We start from the raw sequence: 4,479 nt of genomic DNA, 5'->3' as shown, positions 1-4,479 counted from the left end.
GCCACTTCCACACTGAAGTGCAAGACCACATATTAGGTGACTTCTGGGCCTCGGTTTTCTCATCTGCAAAGTGGCGGTGATAATACCATCCCCTCACAGAGGGTTACGGGGTTGTTGTGGGTTGTTTTTTTTTTTTTTAATATTTATTTATTATTTACTTATTTACTTATTTACTTATTTATTTACTTATTTATTTATTTATTTTGAGAGAGAGCGAGAGAGAGAGACCAGAGGAGGAGCAGAGAGAGAGGGGGAGACAAAGAATCCCAAGCAGGCTCGGGACTGCCAGTGCGGAGCCAGACACAGGGCTCGAACTCACAAACCATGAGACCGTGACCTGAGCCAAAACCAAGAGTCAGACGCTTAATAGACTGAGCCACCCAGGGGCCCTAGGTTAAGGGGTTTTCATGAGGTAAGGTATGTCAAGTGTTCAGCCTGGTGCCTGGTACATAGTAGGTGTGCAACATTGGCTTCTTAGCGTTACCACTGCTGTCAGGATCAGCCCCAACCAAGCTGTGAGCTCGTTGGCGGAAGGAACCACATCTTAATCACGGTCTGTCTCAGCATTTTGCACAGAGCTTGGGATACTGTAGGTGCTCCTGGCTTTAGGTCAAGTTCCCCAGAAGCAGGTCCTGAGATGGGGAATCCCAGCTCGTGATTTCCTAAAGCAGTGCTCCCAGGGGGATCAGGGGCCAGGGGGACACTGAAGAGAGACTGGAGGAGGCAGGGGAGGCCCACCAGGGTGCAGAGGCTGGCTTCATCCTGTCCTGCAGGGGACTCTGCTGTGCACGTTACACCTCAGGGCTCTCCCCATGCCACGCAAGGGAACTGAGCCCTCTCTCACCTGCACTCCATTTGTTGGCTAAGAGCTACTTCGGGGGGCGGGGTGTAAACTTCCAGGCACTTCCACTATGCTCCAGGAGCTGAGTGCATTATGTAGAAAGAGAGCCTGCAGAAGGGAAAGCACACAGGGGGCAGGGAGGGTGCATGGAAATGAGAGAAGGGAGAGTAGCCCAAGACAGCCGACTTTGAGGATTGGGTGTGGGTGAGGAGAGGGTACACATAGCTGCTAAATTCATCACTCATGCACCCCCAGGGGAATTTAATGCAGTGTTCAAGGATGTCCGGCTACTACTTAATAATGACAATCTCCTCAGGGAAGGGGCAGCACATGCATTTGCCCAGTATAACATGGGTCAGTTCACGTCTGTGAAGATAGAAGGATATGAAGATCAGGTCTTAAGTCCAGAACACGGTGACCTGGGCAATAGCAGATTTTTAGATCCAAAAAACAAAATTTCCTTTAAGTTGGATCATGGATGGAAAGAAGCAAGTGACCCCCAGCCAGAGGACGTAGATGGAGGTCTGAAGTCTGGGAGAGAATCCTGTGACAGTGCTTTAAGGGCCTATGTGAAAGATCGTTATTCCAATGGCTTCCATACTGTTTACGCTAAAACTATAGGTGAGCAACAGATCATTACTGCATGTGTTGAAAGCCACCAGTTTTAGCCTAAAACCTTCTGGAATGGTCATTGGAGATCAGAGTGGAAGTTCACCATCATACGACCTACAGCCCAGGTTGTTGGAGTACTTAAGATTCAGGTTCACTGTTATGAAGGTGGCAATGTTCAGTTGGTTAGTCATAAAGATGTACAAGATTCAGTAACTGTTTCGAATGAAGTCCCAACTGCCAAGGAGTTTATTAAAATCATAGAGCATGCAGAAAATGAACATCAGACAGCAATTAATTAAAACTATCGAACAACGTCACACACCTCATTCAAGGCCTTGCGCCGGCAGCTTCCGGTTACCCGCATGGAAATCGACTGGAACAAGATACTCAGCTACAGGACTGGCAAAGAAATGCAGAATGCTTAAAGGCTGAATGTAGGATTCTTCAGTATGTGGAAGGAAAGGATTTGACATGCAGTCATATGCTAAATCAGTGATTTATAAACAAGAGTGATATTTTGCAGGTTTTCTAGCCTCATGGAATGCTGTTTAACCTTGATTCTTTTGTGCTCTCTGCCTTGTAATTTTCTGTTTTCACTACATTTAGTTGTAATTTTTTTTTTTTTAATTCTGCTACATCTAATGATGGAGAAGGAGATCTATCCTGGAGTCATTTTACCTTTTAGAAATTTTTCCTAGCCGTGAAGCCCTGTCATTGATATAGACAGGTAATACACTCAGCACTTTTCTATCCCTATCCTTCAAAGCACTTCTGGTACTTCTGTGGTTTTTACTGATCCACCAACCGCTAACGATGCTATGTTACAAACGTGCTGAAGGGAAGACACATTCATCCTCTCCCTCTGACTGCTTTGATCATCATTTATAGCATCCCATAACTGTAGTGTTCAAAAGTTTGGATAGGGCTGTTCAGGTCCTTTTGTGGGGGCAAAGGAAGTTTTCTGGAAATGCCATCATAGCCAGCTTCTCTGGGGAAGTTGCTTTTAAATCCGAAGACTTGAACCACATTCCCTGCGCATGAACGTGTTTGCTTTTTTTCTCTTCCCTCATTGTCTCTTTCCAATCTAGCACCATTATGGTTATAGACACCTGCATTTTAAGAAGAGTTTTACTCATTTACTATTCTCTTTTTATTATTCAAGAACTGCTGACATACTAGGAATGCAGTAGAGTCGAAAACGTGAAAAAGTGCAGATGTTGAAGGAAGAATAGGTATCTTGTGCTTTAATACTTTGTGGCTGGATTGTACTATAAGCAGATGATTCAAACAACTAAGTAAATCACAAACAAAACCAAAAAATGAACCAAAGTGAGAAGGATATGTCCCAGGCAGTATCTTTCTATCGTAACCTGTTATTTGAAGGGATACTAGGGATTTGTTCTAAACAGGATGGAAAACTGCTTCCAAATTACTTGTCCTCAGTCCTGCCTGCCAAGAACATAAACATAACTGTGATACAGCAACCCTTCCCAGGTATATTGGCGGGTGTATGTGTGATCTCAGAATACACGGGGGACACAGATACGGTATGACAGCTGGTCATGGTGGATTCATTTCCATTGTTTACACTTCTATGACCAGGCCTTAAGGGAAGGTCAGTTTTTAAAAAACCAAATAGTTTCTTCCTACCTATCCAAATACATGTCAAGAAAGAAGGGTGCTTGTTTTTGCTCAGTAATATAGTTAAGCAAGTTTGTTTCCAAGTGACCTGTTGACCTATATAGGCATTTTTGTTTACTTCAAATAAAATATATTTGTATTAAAAAGAAAACGAAAAAAGAAATGGAAAAAGGGCCTCAGCGGATCTGCTAGGCTCCAGAAACATCTTCTTGGTTGGCTGGAAATCAGTCCCAGCCCAGCCTCTGAAGGGTCATGGATCCCTGCTAGTCCAGGGAGGTAGAGGCAGAGAGGCACAGACCGCAGGGCAGAGGGCAACAGCTCTAACTTACCTGCAGAGTCCCAGCCTGTCAGAGCCAGGAGGGTCCCCTGAACAGCCGCCTCTCCCCTAGCTGAGCAAGGGTGGGGCTGGGGCCGCCTGATGTGGTCTTGAGAGCCCCCCTGCACGTCTGGCATGGGTGCTAAGTTCTTCTCATGGGTCACTCGCTTCACTCTCATACAGCCCTGGATAGTATCCCGGTTTAGACATCAGGAAACTGAGGCACTCAGAAGGCAAGGGACCTGCCAGAGTTCCCCCAAAGAGTTCAGAGCAAAGATGATTAATGCGATTAGTCATTAGGAAAATGCAATCAAAACCCACAATGAGATACCATTTCACACCCACGAGGATGGCTATAAAAAGGAAAATAACCAGTGCTGGCAAGGAGGTGAGGAAATTGGAGCCCTCACATGCTGAGAACATATAACGATGGAGCTCCTGTGGAAACAGTTTGGCGGGTCCTCAATGAGTTAAACATAGAATTGCCATATGATCCCTATGATTCCACTCCTTGTATGGACCAAAAGAATCAAGAACAGGTGTTCAGATGGAACTTTCATAAGGATGTCATAGGAGCACAATTCACAACAGCTAAAAGGTGGAAACTGCCGAAATGTCCATCAGCTGACAAATGAATAAACACAACGCAGTATTATCCATACGGCAGAGTATTATTCAGCCATAAACAGGAACGATGCACTGACGCGTGCTACAACATGAATGAACCTTGAAAACATCGTGCCGAGCAAAAGAAGCCAGTCACAAAAGGCCACATGTTGTAGGGGGCCATTCATATGAAATGTCCAGAAGAGGTGAATTTGTAGAGACAGAGTAAATGGGTGGTGGCCAGCGGCTGGGGGAGGAGGCATAGGGAGGGACCGTCTAATGGGTGTGGGAACTACATAGCAGGGATGTTGCAGAACCCTGTGAACATTCTACGTGCTACTGAGTTCAGTACACCTCAGTGTTTACTTACTTACTTACTTACTTACTTACTTATTTATTTATGAGGGGGGTGAGGTGAGGCTCAGAGGGAGTGTGTGTGTGTGTGTGTGTGTGTGTGTGTGTG

The 4,479-nt window shown here is 45.2% G+C and overlaps 1 pseudogene; it reads left to right on the top strand.

The window, feature by feature from the left end:
- Window positions 1–804: 804 nt before the first annotated feature.
- On the top strand, window positions 805–1,996 carry LOC106973959 (F-actin-capping protein subunit alpha-1-like; annotated as a pseudogene).
- The last annotated feature ends 2,483 nt before the right edge of the window (window positions 1,997–4,479 follow it).

The sequence above is a fragment of the Acinonyx jubatus genome, chromosome B2, assembly GCF_027475565.1.
Source record: "Acinonyx jubatus isolate Ajub_Pintada_27869175 chromosome B2, VMU_Ajub_asm_v1.0, whole genome shotgun sequence".
Classification (NCBI taxonomy): domain Eukaryota; kingdom Metazoa; phylum Chordata; class Mammalia; order Carnivora; family Felidae; genus Acinonyx; species Acinonyx jubatus.
This window is presented reverse-complemented; position numbering and strand designations above follow the sequence as displayed.